At 45.4% G+C, this 23987-nt stretch overlaps 1 protein-coding gene across 17 annotated transcripts in view; it reads left to right on the forward strand.

Moving 5' to 3' along the window:
- The window catches only part of NCAM1 (neural cell adhesion molecule 1), a 309548-nt gene that overhangs the window by 191878 nt on the left and 93683 nt on the right, over nucleotides 1–23987 (forward strand). The gene's annotated exons all lie outside the window — the stretch shown is intronic.

A 23987-nucleotide genomic window follows, 5' to 3' on the forward strand; every position in this document is an offset into this window, starting at 1 on the left:
AAGATCCACGGCTCAGAGAGTTGAAATGACCTATCCTGTGGCCACCACACTAGGCTCCACCATCTACCAAATGGGAGTAACCCCATTCATCCCTGTATCACAGTGAGCATTTTGTCCGTGGAAATGCTCTGAAAGGAATAAATCCTCTACGCATATAATGCCTCATAACAGTCCTAAATGTTTATCTCTGTGAGCGCCACACAGAGAATGCAAGAAACTTCTGGAATCTGAGAGGAGCAGCCTGAGGTGGGACCACAGAACCCTGGGTGTGTCTCTCCTCTGCTGTGGTGCCATCCGGGGCCCTGGATCACTCTGCCCGTGTCACCATGACAACAGGCGGCAGCTCTGCTCCCGGCCAGATCTAGAGCCTGGGCCAGCAGTGGCCTGCTTATTTTTTGTTGGTCGGTTTGGCTTTTGTTTTCGGGGTTTTCTTGTTTTGTTTTGCTTTGTTTTAATTAACCAGACCAGATTCCATGTCTCATTTGGATTTGTCATTGTCTTAATTCCTGAATATTTCTTGGATGTGGATTGTAAGCCAGCAATTCCCCTTTCCCCAGATATTTCTTCTTAATGAGATAGGCTGGAGTATAGAACACCAAGCAAGATTCGGCTCGAATTCCAGCCGAAAGATAATGAAGTGGGCATCTGTCGGAATAAAAATATTTCCCAGAGGTTGGTTGGGAGTTCGAGGCTCCGACCAAATCTGCATGTCCTGAGCTCTGATTTAACTAATGCGTATCTATCTGTATTTGTCCGGCACCGTTGTAGATCTTTTCAAGTATGCTCCCTCAATCCTTCAGCTGTGGGTGGAGGGCATCATTTTGCCTGTGAACAAAGTGAAGATGCTGCAGAATCTCTGAAAGGGGCTTTGTTCCAGTGAGAAGTGTGCTTTCCCCACTGTGCTGCTCCTCTCTATGGTTGTACCAATGGGTCTCTTCCCTCTGTTCCAAGGAATCAGTGGGAACTGAGATCAAACCGAAGCCAGTGTGTGACTGTCTCACCCCCACCGCTCCCCCCCGTACTCTCACTTTGAGCTGAGAGCCTCAGCATTGTAGTCCCTTTCTGAAAGAATCATATAGGGGCACCTGGGTGGCTCAGTCGGTTACGCATCCAACTTTGACTCAGGTCGTGATCTCATGGTTTGTGAGTTTGAGCCCCATGTCAGGTTCCATGGTGACAGCGCAGAGCCTGGAGTCCGCTTCCGATTCTGTGTCTCCCTCTCTCTCTGCTTCTCATCCCACTCACGCGCTATCTCTGTCTCTCTCAAAAATAGATTAACATGTAAAAAAATTTTTTAATAAATTAAAGAATCTTGTAACAACCAAATTGGGGCTTCACTTTCTGGTCTTCAGGAGCAGATGAACCACTCAGGGACTGGATCCTAAAGGGAAGAGCCTGTACTGTCTCCCAACCAAGAATCCTAGACATCATTTTGGGTGTTTGGATTCCTTGGAGAAGAGGCAGTGTCTCCACTGGACTCTGCATGGGGCCTGCCAATGTGGGCGATCTCTTCTAAGACCAGGGGTGCAGATCCCCACAAGAGAATTTAGCCACATGCACGTATGCCCTTATGACTCAGTGGGGGTACATTGTATGCTGGTGAGCAAAATAGCTACGCAATGAGACATCAGTGTTCAGAAAGGATATATCTGAATGTCATATGCAGAATGGACTTTAGGAAGGACATTGGACTTAGAGACATCAAGTGGGAAACCATTAAAATAGTCAAGGCAAGGGAGGCTAATGTCTGGTTGAAGACAGGGGCAGACGGGGTGGAGGAGAATGGATCCGTGGAAGCGCTGAGTTGAAGAAGGAATCAGGAGTGCTCATGAGATCCCCAGTGACTCACTCAGTCTCCGTACAGACAGGGGGACACATGCCACCATTCATTTGCTGCAGCCAAATCCATGGGTTTTAAATCAATTTAAATGACCATGTGCAACTCCACCCATTCTCCCCCAAAAGTACATTTACATTGCTTGCAACTGGATTAAGAAGGTAGGTGTGAAGCCTGCAGGGGCTTGGAATTGAGTGTCTGTAACTCAGAGAAGTTCTCTGAATGGCGACAGCCTCTGCCCCGCCCTACTCTAAGTAAAAGTGTTCTATTTCGAATATTAGCAACTGAGATAAACTAATTTTTTTAGGTTCACTTTATAGTGCTTCATTTAATTACTCATATTGTAACCGTATTGCTTTCTGCTACTTTTCATTGCAGATGGATTAGCAAAGCTTTGTTTCCCAGCCAGAGAACTAACTGAATTACTATTTATAATGCAGTTTCTATGGGAAACGAATTATACATTTCAAACAGCCTTGCAAATAGAATTTTGGAATACAGACAGAGTTGCAGACTCCTTTTATTGCCTTTTATTTGAAAAGGAGATAATCCGGTAGTAGATGGGGAGCTGACTCTCGGAAGAAAGGTGAGGCTGAGAAGCATGTCTTTGGGATTCGTTTGCATAAAAGTCAGAATTCAAAAGGATGGCCATGATTGAAAGTGGGAGGGATTGAGGCAGCCATGTACACCATTTGTTAAGCTAGTTTAGTACCAAAAGACAATAAACACAAGGTCTGTTTCATTTTTTTTAAAAAATAGAAAGTTGAATGAACTTTGCTATGGTAAAAATTAATTGAAAAAAATGTGAAAGTAAATCCCTGTTTCAGAGAAGACCAATCTGAATGAATATATCACAAGTTGTGAAAATATGAATTAAGATTGCAAGCAATGTAAATGTGCTTTTGGGGGAGAATGGGTGGAGTTGCACATGGTCATTTAAATTGATTTAAAACCCATGGATTTGGCTGCAGCAAATGAATGGTGGCATGTGTCCCCCTGTCTGTATGGAGACTGAGTGAGTCACTGGGGATCTCATGAGCTATGACACCTACCTGCTCACTTGCTGTTTCCTGTTGAGAGCATCATTTAGGACCCAAGCTGCTACATCAGAGTCAACTCACCAGGTGTTTATAAAACATCTTTCAGACATCAGCACAGTCTAGGCTTTGGGAAAGATAAGAAGCCTATAACTCTTTCCCCAACATTAAGGAATTTGTCATTCATTTCAGAGGATGAGACCTCTAAACGTAATAAGTCAGTTGGAGAACATAAGGGAGAGAGTGCTCCACTTCCAAACTGTCAGGCAGTTTTATGGTGGAGATACCAGGAAAGAGAATGATCTCTGTGAATCAAAGCAGTCTGGGGGGACTGTGAAGAAGGGGGATCTGGGATGAGTTTGAATGGCTTCAGGATAAAGCATCATCAGACGAGGACTATAAGGAAAGAGGTTTTGTGGGGAGAGAAAAGGAAGATCAAAGATTCAGACTTGAGGCTGAATGAGGTCTGTAGGTGGGGCGTACATATCAGGCATTATAGGGGAGTAGGCCTGGCTGGTTGAGGGATGGGAAGGTTTTGGAGGCCTTCCATGCCTGGTTAAGGGATCTGGTCTTGATCTAATAAATAATAGAAGCAGGATATGACCGATCCGGCAGTCTGGTACTGAGCACAGAATTTTAGGAGTAGGAGCAAAGCCAGATGGGATGCTGGTGCACCTCATTGAGACATCATCCACCACATGGACATTCTGAGATGACCGGCTCAGGACCCATGACTTTGACGTGCCTCTAACTGGCTCTTAAGTCAAAGACCCAAATCTTAAGTGTACAAGGGAGGATGGACTTAGCCTGAAAATGCCAACTGAAACCAAACTGAAAGAAATGTAGAACCCAGGCAGAAAAGCTCCTGCAAAAGACTGACTAAAGCTGAAGACCCCTTGTCAATTTGGAAAAACCATGGCCCCATCATGCAGTGCACGTGGGAGCTCCAGAGAGAGAAAATATAGCCAAACCAAATTGACCATCTTTATGATCCTGAAATCATTCCTTGCAAGTGAAGATGTACTCTCTGTTGGGGAGGCTGAAAGTGACTCGTCAATTGGACACAGGAGACATTCCACTGCTTGACAAATTCAGTGAATTTTTCACTTTGAGGTCAGCCTGGCCTCGGGTAGAAAAAGTCATAGAATTACCTGAGTGGGGCACACTTTCAGAGACCCCCCCCACACACACACATACTTAGCCCGCTCTTGAATAAAATTGAGATCATGGAAAAAAGGAAATCTGTATCCTTGTCTTTCACTTGTTCATGGCAAGCTCTTCATGCAGGGCCAAGGTCTTTCTGGAAGACCCAAGCCCACACTAGCAGCCCTTGGCCTTCACTTGTACTTAGCTCTGTCACTCTCGTTGGTCACTGTGATCTATTCTTAACCCCCCAGGGAACAATGAGTGTGCAGCTAGATCCCATGAGCCCACCAGCCCAGAGCCTTACTGGGCTCAGCAGCTGATGTGCGAAGGATGGAAAATGGATGTTGAAAGGCAACCATGATGCATAAGGATCCTCAGCAGGGACGCAGGCTCAGGGAGTGGGTCGTAAGGGGGACAGAGGAGAGGCACTGGGTGCTGGTGGTCACCCTCCAACTCTGGGCAAAACACTCCCGCCATGTGCTGCCTTCTGGTGGAGGTATACACACTAAAAGTAGATTGTCTAAATGCAGATTTTGAGTGGGTTGCAGAGAAAGAGAAGGCACGGTTGGAAACAGCCAGAATTTTCAGAATCTTTTTAATGAGCTGAAGGAAAGCATCCCTTACTTGTGACTGGAAACAGCAGAGTTGCTCTCTGAGTTTCGGGGTCGAGCTTGGGTCTTAGCCCTGCCTGAACAACCTCGTGTGCGGGGTGACGGGCAGGCCCCACCTTGGCACACAGAATGCAAGTACAGTGGCTGCAGAAACGGTGCAGTGGATTGGCTGCATTGCCACCATGCTTGGATTTGTGCATTTTTGCTTTTGGCATGGTGCCTTCTCTTTCTTTTTTAAACAAATGGGAATTCTAACTGCCACACATCCCTTTGGCATCTTCTCCTCTGCAAGCTAACGTATGAAACAAGTCAGCGTAATATGTTCTAAAAATACGCATGTACCACTCAGACGTGCATATTTGCAGCAAGCTCTCCTTCAGAGCACTTGGCCTTGGCCAGCAAGCACTACCTTTACAGGTTTTTACTCTTCACGTACCAGGCCCATCGGAAGCCAAGTTGATTTCCTTTTGCACACGTTCTGTGACACTGGCACTCAGTTATAGGGACATGGAGCATTTGTAACTGCTATTTATTCATTCCACAAAAGAAAAAAAAACTGTACTGAACACCCATTGCTACTAGGTACTGAACATAAAAGATAAAACCTGTTGGTCACTCCCTTAAGGAACTTCATATACAGCAAGGAGACCGGCAAATAAACAATTGACATGTAGTGTGACATATCCTATACGGAAACTGTCATGCTCAGTAAGAGCTTGCAAGAGGCTTTTACGGATCTGGGAGGAGTTGGTTACAGAGAGTGCATTTCGCAGCATATCTGGGAGTTCGTGAGGAAGACTACAGTAAAGAAAAGTGTCCCTTCCAGGGCAGAAAGCATGAGCAGAGGCAAGGGCACGGTGGGTGGGAGGGAGCTGTAGGCAGCGCAGTGTGCCCAGGGCAGGGCTCACACGCAAGGAGTGACTGGGGACAGAGGCGGGATGAACCCATCAAGGGCTCTGTAGCCCTATGAGCAGCTTCCGCTTGATTATCACATTAGGTGGGATAGTAAGCCATTACAGCATGTTAAAGGAAGGGACACTGTCAGATTCACGCTTTATGAAGATGGCTCTGATATGAGTGAGAATGATTTGTAGAGGGTCCCACCAGGAGCAAGGAAACCAAGTGATTCAGTTGCTGGTCTCCCTGGTGAGCTCGGCAAGAGCCTGCATCCCAGCAGTATGGCGATCGGGAGGAAAGGATAGATGGAAGAGATGTTTGAAGAGAAGTGACAGGATGTAGTTGCTGGTGTGTGCGTGTGTGTGTGTGTGTGTGTGTGTGTGATGGGTGTGATGCAGAAGGCTCTCAGGATTCTGGCTGAGACATCAGAGTAGATGGTGACACCATTAAGCATATGAGTAAAAGAGCAGGTTTGGGAAAGATATGAGTTGGGTTTGGGCAGAGGTGGACTTTGAAGTGGGAATTGAAAGTGGGCAGTGGTATATACGAATCTGGGACGATAAGAAAGGCCTGGGCTTGGCATGTGAACTTGGGGGTGTGTCTTGAATGTGCAGGTGGCAGGGAGGGTCGAGGAGGGTGATGATCCCAGGAGAGAGTGGAAAGAACACAGGTCTGTCACCCGATCTGGGGTTGAGTGCTAACTCTGTGCTAGCCATGTGACATTGGGAAAGTTGTTCAACCATAGTGACCTTTATTTTTCTCCTCCATTAAGTGGGGATAACCATTAATTATTAATTTAACAAAAATTTATTGAGTTCCTCCTATGTGCTTTGACCTGGGGATACAAATGTGGAGAAAATAGACACAGTACATGCCCTGAGTTAACCTTCAGAGGCCTTTCTTTCATAGGGGGTGCAGACCTTAAACAAACACTTGTCTGAATAATTATTATTAGGGTAAATACTGAGAATTGCATGAGGTCTTGAACGTAAGACATCCGGGACAAAGGTGTAACACGCAGGTCCTCGACGGTACCAGTAGGAGTAATAATATGCATTACACTTTTCACAGAGTGATGTGAATAGACCCCAGTTTCCAGTGAGTTGAGAAACAGGGAGGTGAGAAATTGCCAGTAATGAACAAAGATTATTATCGCAAAAAGTTATTAAGAGAAGTCATGATTTAGAGGTCTATGTATGGAGAAATTTTTTTTAATTTTTTAACATTTTTATTTATTTTTGACAGAGAGAGAGACAGTGTGAACAGGGGAGGGTCAGAGAGAGAGGGAGATACAGAATCTGAAGCAGGCTCCAGGCTCTGAGCTGTCAGCACAGAGCCCAATGCAGGGCTCGAACCCATGAACCACGAGACTGTGACCTGAGCCGAAGTCAGACACTTAACCGACTGAGCCACATGGGCACCCATGTATGGAGAAAATTAGTGGCTGAAGAAAGGTTTGAGGTTTTCGACATGGAAGACACAACAATGTTGACGTGCTGAGTGGAAGGACCTGGTAGAGAAGACGAAGTTCTAGGATGCACAGAGGTCTCTCAGGAGAAAGGGAGAGGGAAAGAAATGAGCCTTTGCTGAGCTAGCGAGAGAAGTATGCTAACAAGATTAAATGCGATAATGCATTACAAAGTGCTGGGCACAGTGACGGCACATGGGGGTACTTCAAACATTGTGTTGAGTATGGCTGTGAGGATATGTACACAGGCACGTGTACGTACTTATACGTATATGTGTAGATGTACATGTACATATGCCTGTCCCCCGTGCATACAGTTAAAGGCTTTAATCGTGGGGATTGAAGGGGGGAAGCTGATGTTCATGTCTGGTGACCTCACTTGTCTTTGCAGAGAAGGAAGTGACATCTGCTGAGAGATGGGACAGAACTGTAGCCCACAAGGAAAAATGTAATGGTTTAAACTGACCCTAGAGAAATGAAAGAAGATGGCTGAGCTGGAGAGGGTTCACTGAGTGATGCTGAGGGTTCCCTGAAGATTGGAGATCATGTGTTCTAGACAGTTAGAGCTGAGACATTTCCTCCAGCAAACCCCGTTTACCTCTGTCCTGGCTTGTGTCAACCTTGGGGTTGGCTGTGTGATAGTGAGAGTGTTAAAGCTGCTAACGTGACAGGAAGTGAGGTGTTGGGCCACGGCGCTGGACCAAAGAGGGAAGCAGAGCCCTGTTGGAACGGAGATGGGTAACACCAGACGGCTCCGTAAGATCTCAGGGGGAGTGCAGTGGGTATGGAGGAGGCAAAGGACCTAGAAGAATAGAAAATGGCCACTAGACAACTATGTATTGGAGTCACAATCTTCAAAAGAAAAGCAGGCTTAGCATGTGACCTAGATACGGAGTTGCCAAAAGAGAACAGAGGTGATGGTCAGAGGAAGTCAAGAACATGGAGGCTGGCCCTCCACCAACACGAGCCAACTGAAGCTTCTTCCTCCAAGGGCACCGTGGTCTTTCATTGCCAAGTTAAGTGTCCTTTTCTCCAATTTCCAATTCTTTGACTCCTCTTAGCATTCCTTGCTGCTGGCCATCACCGTCCTTGAGCTCTGTCCACGGTGGGCGTCTGGTGTGTGCATCCCTCGCTCTCCTTCCCCGTCATCTCACTCCTGGCTTCTCCTCTCAGCTCCCAGCCTGCTGGTGGACACATTCTCTCAAGACTCCCCCGGGCTGTCCACCTTCAGCATCAGAGTCACCCCCTCACAGGTGCTTGTGATACGCGGGCCTGAAATAGGGACACAGTAGTGGGAAAAGGGAGAAGAGACAGATGGGCAAGGTATTTTAGAACTTAGGACGAAAGCCAACTGGGAGCAAGCAGGAGGCCATGTCGAGAACCTCAGGACACCTGTGTTTAAGGGCGGGGAGGAATGCATGGAGAAGGGGGAGATGTCGAGATGTTGAGGTAGAGAAACATGGTGGCCCAGTGGTCTTCAGTAGGAAGGAAGCAGCGTCTCCAGAGAGTGAACGGTAGACTTGGAGTAGATGCCCTGGGGAGTAGGAAGGAGTATCAGTCGGTCACGGAGGTGATGTCCTCAGAAGAAGTGGGACCACCATATGCCCTGGTTTGTCCGGGACTATCGTGATCTGTCCCTGTTCGGTCATAATTCTCTTAATTGTACCCCTTTTCACTTCTAATCGGTCCAGATTAGAAGATACATTGCACCATTACCCCAGAGAGAAGCAGGGACTTCTTACAGACAAAAGAGGGTCCCCTGATCAGGAAAACAACCCATCAATGACCCGCTTGCATATTCTGCTAAAAAACCTGGAATATGCATCCCCTGAATCTGTGTTGTCGGGTCCTGGCGAGCAACAGGGCAGGCATCGAAGGCACGGCTAACCAAAACTTGATGGCCACCCAGATGCCACAACCAAACTGAAAATGTTCCAAGTTTTAGTTTCACATCAAGTAGCCTAAATAAATGGCAACGTTGTGTTCATATGTATTCCATTTGGAGCGGTTGCCAGGGCGTTCTTCCGTCTCCTTAGTCCCCGCTTTGTCGGTGGGTAATTCTCCTGCGAGTCAGACACGTGGTGCCATTGCATCGTTTGGAAGTCTGCTTTAAAAACAACAGAGGCGCCTGGGTGGCTCAGTCAGTTAAGAGTCCGACTCTTGGTTTCAGCTCAGATCATGATCTCGCAACTTTGTGGGGTTTGAGCCCCGCATGGGACTCTGCGCTGACAGCACAGAGTCTGCTTGGGATTCTCTCTCTCTCCCTCTCTCTGCCCCTCCACACTCACACTGCCTCTGTCTCTCTCAAAATAAATAAACTTTAAAAAAATAAAAATAAATTGGGGCACCTGGGTGGCTCAGTTGAGTATCCAACTCGGGCTCAGGTCATGATCTCCCAGTTCATGGGTTTAAGTCCCGTGTTGCACTCTGCTGACAGTTCATAGACTTGAACCTGCTTTAAATTCTATGTCTCCATCTCTCTCTGCCCTTCCCTGCTCATGCTCTCTCTCTCTCTCTCTCTCTCTCTCTCTCTCTCTCAAAAATAAATTAAAAAGAAAACGTTAAAAAAATTAAAAAGAGTGGTGCCTGGGTGGCTCAGCCAGTTAAGCATCTGACTTTGGCTCAGGTCATGATCTGATGGTTCATGGGTTCGAGCCCCGCATCAGGCTCTGTGCTGAACGTTTGCTCAGAGCCTGGAGCCTGTTTCAGATTCTTTGTCTCCTTCTCTCTCTGTCTCTCCTCCACTCCTGCTCTATCTCACTCTGTCTCTCAAAAATAAATGTAAAATTTTTTTAAATTAAAAAGAAATAAAACATACTGTCACTGTACACCTGAAATTAATATGACACCATCTGTTAACTAACTGGAATTTAAATAAAAACTTGTTTTAAAAATGAAATAAAAACCACTGTCTAGCTCCTCAATCTTTTGGGGCTCCAGCTCCTTGACACTTCTGTAAATTACTACACTCCCCAAAGTTCTTTTATGTATATTGGCTATGAATCAGTATTTATGGTAATAAAGCTTAGATTAAAACATTAAATATTTATTTAACTCATTTAAAAGTAGCAGTAATGTCTTTATGTATACCATAAGTAATCTGTTTTATGAAAAGTAACTATTTTTTTTAAATTGAGAAAAGCAGCATTGTTTTACTTTTTTTCAAATCTCTTTAAGATCTGCCTTAATGAAAGACAGCTGGGTTCTCCTAGCTGCTTCCACAGTCATCTGTTTTCATATATTCTTCTTGTTGAAGTGTGTGAAGAAAATCCTGCTTCACACAGATCTGTGGATGAGTGCTGTAATTGACTTCTGGGATTATTGTGGGTATTCTAAAACTTGACAAGTGGCAACTTCTTTTTTTTTTAATTTTTTAATGTTTATATTTATTCTTGAGAGACAGAGACAGAGCATGAATGAGGGAGGGACAGATCTAGGGGGAGACAGAGAATCCGAACTAGGCTCCAGGCTCTGAGCTGTCAGCACAGAGCCCAACGCAGGGCTCGAACTCATCACCCGCGAGATTATGAAGTTGGTTGCTCAACCGATTGAGCCACCCAGGCGTCCGGACCGACAAGTGGCAGCTTCTTAAAGTTACTTGCCATGTGGAATATGAAAATCCTATCGCATGAGTTTTTTGCACCCTATTTCATTAAAGCCCATTGGTTTGTCTGACACTCTGAGTGTATCATGTACTCATGCATGATTTTGTAATATCTTTTTGGTATTTAGAAGATACTGAGTTATGAAGACCTTCCAAATATTGACACATTTTATTACATTTTAAATTATATATGATGATATTGCCAGGATTTCCTCTGAGAAGGCATTAGTATTGGAAAGCTGTCAACTGATGTTGGTAGATATAGGTTTTCTAAAATGCTGATTTTTTTAAAAAATTTTAATTTTTTAAAAAAATTTTTAATGATTATTTATATTAGAGAGAGAGTGTGTGTGAGCAGAGGAGGAACAGAGAGAGAGGGAAAAACAGAATCTGAAGCAGCCTCCAGGCCCTGAGCTGTCGGCACAGAGCCGAACGAGCTCAAACTCACAGACCGCGAGATCATGACCTGAGCCAAAGTCGGACACTTAACCACTGAGCCACCAAGCGCCCCAATTTTTTTTAATGTTTATTTATTTTTGAAAGAGAGAGAGGGGGAAGGGCAGAGAGAGAGGGAGACACGGAACCTGAAGCAGGTTCCAGGCTCTAAGCTGTCAGCACAGAGCCCAATGCGGGGCTCAAACCGCGAGAACGTGACCTGAGTCAAAGTCAGATGCCTCACTGACTGAGCCACCCAGGCACCCCTTAATATACTAATTTTCACTTGAAAGCTTGACTTTTATCGTTGGCCACAAATACTGCTGGGTATTTTTTGTAAAATGACAGGCTCACTTCACTGATTTTTGAGAAAAGTCTTCCAGATACCCAAGTTTGAATAACCTTAGTTTGTCAGTAGTCATTTCAAGTAAGAATTATAAGCCATGAAAAATGGGGCTAGCTGAGCTCACAAGTCCATTGTGCAAATGTTCTTCCTCAAGCAACCATCATCTCAGTACCCACAGGGACATGTTACATCTCTTCGCATATTGTACACAGAATATTAAGATGTGTACTGCTGTTTTGTTCTTCTTTCCCTCACCCCTATCTCTATCCCTACTATAATAAGACAATCTGTGTGTACACTACATTATCTTGGTTGCCTTTTAAAAATTTTTTTAAATGTTTATTTCTTTTTGAGAGAATGAGAGACAGAGTGCAAGTGGGGGAGGGGCAGAGAGAGAGGGAGACAGAATCTGAAGCAGGCTCCAGGCTCTGAGCTGTCAGCACAGAGTCCCATGCGGGGCTCAGACTCACAGACGACAAGATCATGACCTGAGCCGAAGTCAGACACTCAACCAACTGAGCCACCCAGGTGCCCCAATCTTGGTTGCTTTTTAAAATGATCTCTTCAAGTTATGGTTCTACTGGCCAAATTATGGAGTCCTCCAAAGCCATAAGTCAGACTTCTGATTTCTTGTCAGTACTTCTTAGTATCCTGAGACTAGATGTGTTAGACGGACTGTACGTAGTTGTGTGGACGTGGGCTGAATGAGAATTGATGAGGACCCTCCTATTCGTTGGGTTAATTATGGTCATTCACAACATATTTCTGCAGGGTTGAATTATCAGGACAAGCACTGTCACCCAAAACAGTAGATGTCTTAATGGCTTTACTCATCTAAAAGAGCAAGCCTCTATTGTAGTGATTTATTTAATCTTTCCAAATTATGTATAGATGCCCGTGGGAGATGAAGGCTCTCGGATAATCAATGGATTGTGGCAGTTTATTTGTAAATGTAACAAGATACCTTTTAAAAACCTGCTTTAGTCTGTTTTCTCAAATTTGTGGTCAGAAACATTGCAGTTTATAGTTAGAAGTTATAAACTATGTTTCATATATTTAAATGTGAGATATTTCTTAAATGTTTATGTAATAGTCAACTTCTTAGGTTGTAAGGCAGTTGGAAGGAAAATAATGCCTCATGATTAGAAAATATCCAATTGTAGAAATATAGTATCTGTTTTCATCTCCTCCCTCCCGTACCATACCCCTGAATGTCAGCCACACATCTAGGCGCAATGTACCTGATGTCGTGAATAGAACAGAAAAGTCTGCAGTGTGACCTTCTCCAGTTAATAAGTTCACAGTTCTTTCAGACTTTTTCTGTATCTATAAACATGTCTGTTATGCAAGAAAATTCAGTTGAAGCTGTTAGTGATCTAATTTTTAAAATATTTTAAGTGCCCCCTAATGGTAATCAGTTGCTGGTCATTACTGCGTGTGGCTTCCTCCTTCGCACCATGCCTGAAACATCCTCCACTTGTGGCTGCTAAGAGCACGGAGACAGAGCCATGAGTGCCCAATGCCTGGAGGGACTGTGGTCAGCAAGAGGGCTCTGGTTCGCAGCTGATGTTATTCCGACCCGCCCGCATGGGGGCTCGCACAGGGTAGCTGACTCTGCTGAGCTTCCTTAGGCAGCCTTAGGAACTCAGGCTTGGGCAACCTCTTACCACACTGGAGTTGACCGTATGGATGTGGTCATGGAGCTCCATCGTGTCTCAGAGAATGAGATTGTGCCTCCCCTTTAGATCTCTTGCATCTCAGGTTACCAGCTACCTCAATTTCCATGGGACTCTTCCCATTGCAAGACGTGAAGTCCGAGGGCCCCTTTTATGCGGCCCAGTCTTCCTGGCACGGGTGCGGTATCCCAAATCTTGCACGGTGAGAGTGAACTGGGAACTTTATGAAAGAATCAGACACAGCCTGTGTTACTGTTTCTCGTTGAAGAGAAACTCCAGACATGTCTTCTCCTGAGCTGGTTTTATTTTCTGCCAACAGCAGCCAATGCGAAGCCTCAGCCCCACTTGGCGTTTGGAATTTTTTTGCGTTGGAAATTGCTTGTGTTATTGTGCAAGAGGTTGGCCTAGGTGTTCCTCACGAGCACTTAAAATGATTGCTTTAGCGGTTGCAGCTGGCTGTACCAGCTCCAAACAAAGAGGGTCACGGAGGGTTCTGCTTATATGGTGTGGTTTCTGGAAGGAATGCACTACGGATTGTACCACGAGGCACACTGGGCTTTGCTGACCCAGGGAATTTTTACAAGGTTAAATCAACCATAAATTCTGTCTGGGCACTGTCTGCCTCCCAGACAGTTCTTTCAAGGCCTTTTTTTTTTTTTTTTTTTTTTTTTTAGAGTTTGGGTTAAACCAAACGTCCGCAGCCATTTAGATACCCACCTCCCAGGTCTTATGTATGTATCTGTGGATGCTTCTTCGCTGGAACACACGGGAAGTCTGGCATGTGTGTTCCACATTGACGTTCATCCCACAGACAAGACAGCTGAGGAATAAGATGGCTGAATTACACTTGATCTTGAGTCACACGCATAGTCCATGTTCGAATATAAAAATCTATGCTGCCGATACGAAAAGAGGGCAAGGAATTAAAATAGCTCCCAAATACACAATTCCTCGCATCTTATAAAATGAAAATTATATACTCTTCGCGGCTTTCTTGGTCAGTTTTTAAAATCTTCACTCAAGATGTTTTATTTCTTGCTTTGGAGTGTTTTATGCCTTCCCCTTATCCCTATCTGGCCTTTTAAAGTTGGGGGACATCATGCCTTAGAGTCGGAATCCCTAGTTTTTCTTGCTGTGCCACCTAAATCCTATGCCAGAGTATGTTCCTACCGCCAAGTGTGTGGTTGCTGAGTTATCAGAAATATTCGGGCTTCCTTATCTTGACTCCGTTATCATCTGGACAGCTCATTTCTGAGACTGAGCAATCTTATAATCGGTTAAAAGCTCTTAAAAAAAAAAAACATTGAGTGCATTTGTCAATAGATAAACATACATAAAATCTGTCTACCTACTGAATGTGGTGAGGATGTCTGACTAGTAAAGGAGGTCACCATGCATCCCCAATAGTGAAAGAAACCCCTATTCGTGTGGCTTGTTCCCCTTCTCTCTTGCCCAGCCTTCAGCAGAAACTGATTTTAGTCTCTTGATTCTAGGTGGCTCATAGCAGAGCCGGCGGGGAGGAGGTAGAGAGGCAAGCCTGTGGTTGGGCTCATATAGTAGCCCAGGCTTCCGCAGTCTTCTGTGCCAGTGAGCAGCTGGTCAGATCGTCCTTCCCCTGAACTGATCCTTTCCCTGAAACCTTGGCTTGGATTGCTTCCTGAAAATGATGTGTGATCTGCATGTGTGCCTGGTGAACTGCTGTTCAAGATATTTTCAGAAATCAAGGGTGTTATGCTAGGAAGTCAGGATCGTCTAAGTAAAACAAACAAACAAGTAGTGACAGGGTTTTATTTCGGTGTGATCTGTGATTTGGAGCGGTGGTTCCTCGGGGAGAAGGAACAGCCTGCGATGGCTGTGGTGTGTTACGAGGCAATTGCTAAGGGAAACAGGTCCAGATTCCTACTGTAATTTAGCTTCACAAACAGAGCTAAAAATACCAAAACACGATATTCTAGCAACCTCTCTGTCTACTCGGTTTCCAGTCATTTGAAGCATATCCCTTGTTTTGTCATTTGTTTGTTAAAAAACAAAATCCCAGCTCAGGCTTGACTCCCCTGAGCCACAGATGGGAGCCAAGGCACATGTATAAGTGCCCTTGCGTCCAGCTCACATGGGAGAAGGGACATGAAGACTCCCTCACACATCTGCAGAGATGGTTTCCCAGTGGCCCGTCCTGGCCGTGTAACTATACTGAGGTTGAAAATGGAAGAATCCATTTTTTCTTTTCTAAGTTACAGAAAAAGGGAGCCCCTGGCACCACTCTTCCTTGAACAAGATACACTGGGGAAAAAAATGGTTTTAATGGCTTTTCAAAATAAAGATGAGTTGCTATATAGAAATAGCCACAAAGTGATGTGGGAAGAAAAACAATGCATCCAGATTCTGTCCAAATGTTTGTCTCCACCAGAAATGTTATTGGATTCTGCCTTGTTTGTTCTTCCTTTGTCATTACAATCACAGGACATATTCTCTGCGGGCAGCACACAAGGCCAGGGCACTGGTGGAACCGTCTTATTAATGATTCAACACAACACCCTAGTGGCCACCGGAGCACGCGGTCCACATGTAGATTTGAAATGGGCATTCAGTTCATTGCCTTGGCTCCCTGGGAAAGAGGCTGTCAACCCGGGATGCATGTGACAATCACTTGGAACGGAACAATCACTAAGTCCCCCTCCCCACCCCCAACCCCTGCTCCTGCACACTGGGATTCTGCCGGCCAGGGGTCCTGCCCACTCCCCGGATGGACACCCCTACTTTGGGAGAACTTGCGTGCAGCCTCATCTAAGGCTGTCCACACTCTTCTGCTGGAGGGAAGTCTTCTTGCCTCCCAGGAGACAAGCCAAGGGGATTCTGGGAGATCGGAGTCAGGGATGTAATTTTCTGAGTCTGTGGTGGCAGATCTATCTTTCTGTAAAAAATAAATACCACAAAAGTGCAGCAACACTCTGAACAACACCCTCAGGCTGCTGTTTTTATACCGGTGTTGGCTCAGCGGCCTGGTCAGCTGTGCAGACATACTGCTTTTGTTTCCACTAGGACCTTTGTCTGACCCCCAGGAAAATAGGATGTTGCGCTTTTTTTTTTTTAATTTTTTTTTTTCTAGGAGAGAGAGAGAGAGACAGCGTGAGCAGGGGAGGGTCAGAGAGAGAGGGAGTCACAGACTGAAACAGGCTCCAGGCTCTGAGCTGGCAGTCAGCACAGAGCCCGACGCGGGGCTCGAACCCACAAACCTCGAGATCATGACCTAAGCGAAAGTCGGACGCTTAACCGACTAAGCCACCCAGGCGCCCCGGATGTCGCGCTTTTGACCTTCGTGGGTTTCTCTACCAAACTGGTCCTCAGAGCCAAAAGGTTCAGAGCTGGGTCTGAGGTTCTGTGCTCAGCCCCTGTCAAGAGTGTTATGGAAGGTAGCTTGTCAGAGGTGAGGTACCTCTCACAGGAGAGGTTCTTTAAGGAAGGATGTGTCCTGGGGTGCCTTGTGGCTCAGTCAGTTAAGCGTCCGGCTTCAGCTCAGGTCATAATCTCACGGTTCATGGGTTCGAGCCCTGCATTGGGTTCTGTGCTGGCAGCTCAGAACCTGGAGCCTGTTTCAGATTCTGTGTCTCCCTCACTCTCTGCCCCTCCCCTGCTCCTGCTCTGTCTCTCTCAGTCTCAAAAATAAATAAACTATACAAAAAAATTTTTAAAGAAAGAAGGATGTGTCGAGGCCTGGCCCAGAGAGGCCAGTCAGTCGGCAGTGTGCCCCTTGCTTGCCAGGAAAGAAGGCCAAATATTGAGCATTTCACCCAGTGTGGACTACTGCCTCGATGAGCAGTGACAGTCTAGAATAGAGTTAAGGAAATGTTTTGCTCAAATCTGGCGAAGATTTAAGGAAGAACATGTCAGGGTTCACTGGCCCTAAACTCGAAAGTTTCATTAAGATGACAGGCGCTGTGCCAATTGCTAAGGACACAGAGGTGTGCAAATGTTTACTGACTTTGGCATCCTAGCGTATACAGTGAGGCAGAGAGGATTAGTAAGTAGTAAGGGGGAAGAATTGAGGGGTGTTCCCTAAGGGAACTGCAGGATGCTTCGGGAGGAGACCCCTTCATTGGTATGTTGCCCCGTGGCTGCTGGGCAGGGTCAGAGAGTGCCCCAGTGCACCCTGGCGCCACCATGGGCCTGACATGGCCTTCAGTAGGCCTCAGTGTCCGGGTAGCAGAGTGGGTGTGGTGATCTCCCGAGGCCGGATGCAGCACTACTCACTCCTCCCATGCACATACCATTGCATTAGACCATTGCATGTCAGGTTCGCCGGCTGCATTTAGCACCTGCCCTTGAACTAATGGTAGAAAAGGGGACCTACTGCTTACCCACGAACAACAAAGGCCAAGTGTGTCAGTCTGAGGGAAGGACAGAAGTTCAAGAAAGGCAGCTGTGAAATAACCCCTACCGGCCCACCTTAGCACCACTGGGGACCTTCGTCCTCAACATACAGTAGCCTAGAAACAAGAGAGTCAGGTTGACGGAGCAGCGTATGGAAATAATCGCATTCACACAGACTCCTCAGGGTGAATGCAAAAGACATTTAGGGGTCTGGTGAGTTTGAACTTGGAGGATGTATGTAGGAAAACCAAGTCGGAAAAAGTAAAGACAGCCAGATTGGAAAAGGTCTGGCAGTTTGCAAGTCTTGGGTTGCTTTGTTTTATTTTATTTTTTTAATAAATTTTTTTTATTTATTTTGAGAGAGACAGCGTGAGTAGGAGAGGGACAGAGGGAGGAAAGGAGGGTAAGAGAGATAGAGAGACAGAGACAGAGAGAATCCCAAGCAGGCTCTGCACCGTCCGTGCACAGCCTGATTTGGGGCTTGAACTCACGAAACCAAAAGTCCAGGCACTTAACTGACTGAGCCACCCAGGTGCCCTGCTTAGTTTTATTTTTATTTATTTGTTTGTTGGCTTATTTATTTCCTGATGGCCGTGGAGGATAAGTGATAATTGCTGGAGAGACCAGCATGGTTTCTCACAGAGATCAGTGCCACGGGCATTTGTAGCACAGAGTGAAGTGAGAAGAAACGCGAAGGCCAACTGGACGGCAACTAAAATCGTCTCTACATAGGATTTATAATGCCTAAAATTTACACATTTGATCTTCTGCAAAATAACTGCCAATAAACTGATAATGTATTTCCTCTAAGTATAAACAGAGAAACTAGGGGCGCCTGGGTGGCTTAGTCGGTTAAGCATCCGACTTTCACTTAGGTCATGATCTCGCGGTTCGTGGGTTCGAGCCCCGCGTCGGGCTCTGTGCTGATTGCCAGCTCAGAGCCTGAAGCCTATTTCAGAGTCTGTGACTCCCTCTCTCTCTGACCCTCCCCTGCTCACGCTGTCTCTCTCTCTCTCCTAGAAACAAATTAAAAATTTAAATAAATAAATAAATAAATAAACAGAGAAACTAGTTTTAAATTTTACCATTATGGGGGGTGGGGATACATTGCAAAAGAGGAGAGAATGCCTGTGTCGATAGCCTGAAGAACATAAATAGAATTGGATATTAAAATTAGAATGATAGGGGTGCCTGGGTGGCTCAGTCGGTTAAACCTCCAACTTCGGTTCAGGTCATGATCTCAGTTTGTGGGTTCGAGCCCCGCGTCGGGCTCTGTGCTGACAGCTCAGAGTCTGGAGCCTGTTTCAGATTCTGTATCTCCCTGTCTCTCTGACCCTCCCCTGCTCCGCTGTCTCTCTCCCTCTCTCACTCAGAAATAAATAAAACATTTAAAAAATTAAAAATAAGTGAAAAATAAATAAAATTAGAATGATAAACAGTAATTTATACTTTTACCTTGTTTGAAAGAGAAGGAAGAAGGTAATTAAGCAAAACCGCCGCTGTCCACCTAGATGGGCTTGGGGGAGGCCAGTAGCTCTCAGAAGCCTTGGTTTATTTGGAAAGTTGACATCTGAGGGTCCTTTCAGAGCTGAGATCAGAATCTCACATGTGGTCCCTGGGCTCAGAGTAGACTCATTTACTCTGTCTGGATTCAGCCACAGTCTCCCTACCTGTCTTACAAGCAGTGGAGACTGGGAGATACTGAGAATCACCACTTTCAGATTTGCAGCTAGTTTTAGAAACCGCTTTTTGGAGAATAAAGTTGGAACCTCTGAGGCATCTGGACAGAGCTGGGATCTGTGTGGCCTTCGTCTCTTGCCAACTGGACCGTTGTGTGTGTGGAACGTTTTCCCAGATCTTTAGGAGCCTGTCGTCCACCACTGAATGAATAACAGAGAGCCTCTGGTTTCACCCCACCTGAGAGACGCCCCAGCTCCCTGAATTCCTCCCTGGCGCTCCCTGGGCCCCAGCGTGGAGAGGACCGCCGTGAGCTGCACTGGCTTCTTGCCCGCTCCCTGTTCCTCTTGCTCCTAAGTACCAAAATTGACGGATGCATTTCCACGCCTTTTCATATCCCCCACCTCTTCCCTGGGAGAGGTGATAATGATCAGAAAAACAGCAAAAATGCAGCAGCAGGAAGAAGGAGCCGGAGCACGGGGCCTGGATCACAGCCATGGTCCTAAGCTTCCAGCCCCTTGCAGCTCGGTTGCTAAGGCAAGTTGTGTGAAAGGAATTTGCAGATGCAGGATCCTGAAAAGCCATACAGAAACACAGTAATAGAATAAAGAGTGTACCAGCAGGTCCTGTGTATCTCCAGGTCAGGGAGTCAATGTGAAGGGCTGCTGGCCAGTTGCAAATCCAGAGGAATGGCTGTGACCTTGAGTGGGTCATTTTTCCCTTTCTTAACTTCCCTTCACCTATAAAGCAGACGCATCGGTCAAAGCTGTTATTATACCTATAGTTTGCCAAATGAAGATAACAAAAAATGACCTTGTTAGGTAATGACGGAGACTTTCAGATCCTCCGATTCATGACCCATAACCTTCATAGAAGGGAATCTGGAGCTCTACCTCTAGCAAGTCATCCAACCAAAAAAAAAAAAAAAAAATTTCGCCCCACAAATACATAATCATTTTAAGTCCTTTTTGAGTAAGACAAATTCAGCTGGATTAGATCAGATTTCAGATTTCAAAATGGCTTCTCCTAGGATTCATTCACTGGTTATTCTATTAACACAAATCTGATTTCTGGCTCTCAGGAGTTTGAGGTACTCGATTTCAACTTGCATTTAAAGAGGACTGCAGTACGGATAACTACATTGTGGAATGTATAGGACATGCTAATAAGTCCACAATCTTGATCCTTCTGTAATCAAAGGAGCCATCAAAGAACACAGGCCTATCTGTGTAAAGAAGCCAGAACCCTGAACACTCCCTGTTCACCTTCACCACTGGCCTCAGATTTGTCTCACTTCTGGAAAAATCTTTTGTATGCATATATATCCTTCTAAGCTTCCTCACTTCCATTCTGGGAGGAAAAAACACTGTGTTTCTAGGTGGTTTATGGGCAGTAGCATTAGAGAGCTCCTCGGTCTGGGGTACCATGAAGGGATCCACCTTCCAGGGTCCACTCCCCAAGGTCCCCTGATATGGGGTTGCCTTTGGTCAGACGGTGGATCTGGCCCCTTCCCTACGGGCCTCCTCGCAAGGGTGGGTGTCGCTTTACCATGGTGGCTACCACCCACTATTTCATAATGGCGAAATGATTTTTAAGGTTTTTTTTAATGTTTTGAACAGACCTTTACTCAATATTCAGCAGTTACTCAATTCCAAACTTCACTACCAGAGCCAGGCCCCTGGGGGTGTGGGAGTTAAGCTAGTGGGGTGCAGGCGCCTACAGGCGGTTCCTAGCAGGGAGGCGGGGTTCCTCTCCAGCCTGGAGCGATGTTCCATGTATTCTCACCATGTGCGGATCAGCCTCTGCCCAGGGCTCAGACAACTCAAACTCAAACTGTGAGTGAGATTCAATTCTTTTTTTTTTTTATGTTTATTTATTTTTGAGAGACAGAACATAAATGGGAGAGGAGCAGAGAGACAGGGAGACACAGAATCTGAAGCAGGCTCCAGGCTCTGAGCTGTCAGCACAGAGCTGGATGCAGGACTCGAACCCAGGAACCATGAGATCATGACCTGAGTCGAAGTCAGACGCTTAGCCGACTAAGCCACCCAGGCATCCCCAAGTGGAATTCAATTCCTGACAGTCCACCAGGTTTATGAGCAGATTTTTCTAGAACTGATCTAGTATGACCAGTTTGCTGTGGTTTCATAATGTAGCGTGATAGGGTGTGTGTGTGTGTGTGTGTGTGTAGTTTTTATGCAACAGCTTGGGTTTATCTTCATTCTTTGAATACGCAAACCACATCTTTAGGCACCCGTTATATAACTTCCTTAGAAACCGTCCAGATAACGCTGGATTGTGGTGGGACCATGATGCCAGAGTTTCACAGAACACATTTTTCCATATCTAAAAGGAAATGGAATTGAATTCAGAACTGTGTTTAAAATTGAATCAGGCAAGTAAGGCTTCTCCCAGGTTGGGCTGGATAAACAGGTTAATTCAAATTCACCTGGAGGACCTTCTTTGGAAAAGGTTGCTTTGTGAGGAGATGCTGTATGCCCAGTGCATCCGCCTGCATTTTCAGAACCGAAATCTTTCGTGGTCTGGGTTCTCTTTGCATTTGGTCTCTTGTTCTTTTGCCCGGTTCACTTCTGTCGCTTCTGTAAACACAGGTTTGGAATTCCAGCTCACAGCTGTTATTCCGAGATAGAGCCTGGACGTCTCCTCCTCCCCGCCAGTGGCCATCACGACTGGCCCATCATCTCTGGGTCCAGTGCAGACCCACATAACACACCTTATGAAAAAAAGCGGGGATGGTGTGAGTTCTCCAAGATCGGTTTACACCGCGGGTCACTTAAGCATGTGTAATTGTAGTTAAGTTGCCGTGTTGATATCCATTACCTAGTAATTAATGTACTTTCACGTACTTCTGTTTGAGATGTGTTATTAACGTCTCAGATCTGTCCTGCTGCTTCTGGTTTAGTCTGAACACAGTGGGAAGAAATCCTGTTTCTTACCAAAAATTGCAGAGCAATTTGATCCGGTTTCTTTTGTTGAAACGCTGAGTTAATTATATTTAACCACCGATGATAGTAAAGTTGCACTAACAGCATTTTTTAATCAATGGGAAATGTTTAGCTGTGTGAGGTGGGGAGCTGGGAATCCAGATGTGGGGTGGAGGGATGAGGGGGAGGCCAGGGAACCAATTCCACATGAAAATGTTGACTGTGTGATTAAGCGTAAGCTGTTTAATGACGTTATTACGGGATACTGAAGAGGCCTTTATTGCGTGAACTTGGAAACAATGTAAATGTGCTTGTGTGCCTATTAAAGAGGAGAGCAAACGTTACCTCAATTTCTTTTCTTTCTTCTTCTTTTTTTTGTCTTTTGCTCATCTCCAAATTGCTTTGCAGAAATAACAACCAGCTTGGGAAGCCCAGGACAAGACTGACCTAGTTGATGGCAACCATATACCAAAACAGAAACTGGGGACAGTTGTTTATGTGCCTTAATGGCCAGCAAGATGGACCTGTTTACCGACGTGATGATGCTAGCAGATCATTTCAACTTCCCTTTATTGGTAGAACAATTAAGATTGAACTCTCCCCAGTGTAAAATCAGTAGTGCAGATTGGCTCCACGTTAATAACACAGAAAAGCTGGTAGCTTGGAAAAAGCTGGAACTTGCCTTCTCTTGCTCTCAAGGCAGCTCCTCAAAAATAAATTGTTTTGAGTTTTTCCTCACATAGGAGAACAGATGATACGTATTTTTCAACATGTCATAAGTTCCCTGATCTTCCTCTAGGCCCTTGGGTGTAAGTAAGATGGCTGTCGTTTCCATGAAGACCTTGGTTTTGCTCACTTGACATTGCTATTTCAGAGTAGGTTGAAATGTTTCTCATAAACTTGTTTCATTAGCGTGTTTGTTTGATTGACTTTTTGTTTTTTTTCCCCCAAGAGGCATGAAATAAGAACCTTTGTGTAAGAACCTTTCTCTGATGTCTAAGTGTCTTCATTCCTTCACCTCTTTTGTAGATCAAAAGCTGTTTCTTTCCAGAAAAAAAAAATTTAAATATTTTTGTGGTGTTTTTCAAAGGATTTGAACATTTGCCATCTCACTGGGAACTCATTGCCGCCTGAAACGAGGGAGGGCACTATTTGCTAGTGCCATCTTTCGTGGAAGAGGAGGCTGAGGTCAGGAAGATGTGCTCAGTGCTTCATGGCCACCGGGGGGAGAGGGTATCAGACGTCACACACTAGTTCCACAGCCCCCACACCCCAGCCTTTCCCCACAGAAGCTCAGAGCAGTTTGCTCTTGGACTTGTTTTTGCCAAATGACTTCTCCCAGCTATTAAAATTCTAGCTACTCTTAAAACCGTATTGCTGTCCTTTGGCTGTGCCCATCCTCTGTGACAGTAGTGTGTACTATAGGTATCACAATGAGTGAGCAATAAATAAATAAACCCACAGGAAAATTGGTAGGGAGACAGTACACATTATGTCCTTCTTACTTTACAAGGAGGATACTTCTTTTTTTTTTAACTTTCTTTATTTTTTGCGGGGGGGGGGAGAAAGAGAGGGAGCAAATGAGCAGGGGAGGGGCAGAGAGAGGGAGACAGAGAATCCCAAGCCGACTCTGCACTTTCAGTGTGGACCCCATGCAGGGCTTAAACCCAAGAACCATGAGATCATGACCTGAGCCAAAGCCAAGAGTTGGATGCCTAACTGACTGAGCTACCCAGGCGCCCCATTCAGGACACTTCTAAACCACAAATTATAATACCTGTTTGTTCCACAAAAAAATATTTCTGCAAGTGTTTTTGAGCCAAATATTTAATACTTATTTAACCTTAAAGGGTAAATTAAAGAAGTGCACTGTCCAGATGTTAGGAGGGTATAAATATGCAACTTTTATGTTCTCCCTGTTTGAAAAATAAATATCCAAG

Source organism: Hyaena hyaena, unplaced genomic scaffold (assembly GCF_003009895.1).
Source record: "Hyaena hyaena isolate Hyena2069 unplaced genomic scaffold, ASM300989v1 scaffold_36, whole genome shotgun sequence".
NCBI classification, from domain to species: Eukaryota; Metazoa; Chordata; class Mammalia; order Carnivora; family Hyaenidae; genus Hyaena; species Hyaena hyaena.